The sequence below is a fragment of the Penaeus monodon genome, chromosome 31 (assembly GCF_015228065.2).
Source record: "Penaeus monodon isolate SGIC_2016 chromosome 31, NSTDA_Pmon_1, whole genome shotgun sequence".
Classification (NCBI taxonomy): domain Eukaryota; kingdom Metazoa; phylum Arthropoda; class Malacostraca; order Decapoda; family Penaeidae; genus Penaeus; species Penaeus monodon.
Window position 1 is genome coordinate 28,166,814 of NC_051416.1, and position 211 is coordinate 28,167,024.

A 211-nucleotide genomic window follows, 5' to 3' on the forward strand; every position below is an offset into this window, starting at 1 on the left:
AGCTCGATCTCCTAGTCTCTGAATATATGTATAGCCACAAAAAGAAACTAGATCTCATTAATCACAGCAGCTGCATGGGTCTATACATTGTAAACCTGCAACCGTAATCTCTCATTCACTCATTATGGCGTCTTTTGCACTTTGTCTCTTATATATACGTCCCATGCATTTTTTTTGTTGTTGTTCCTGTCTGTTCCAGTTATATGCAAAC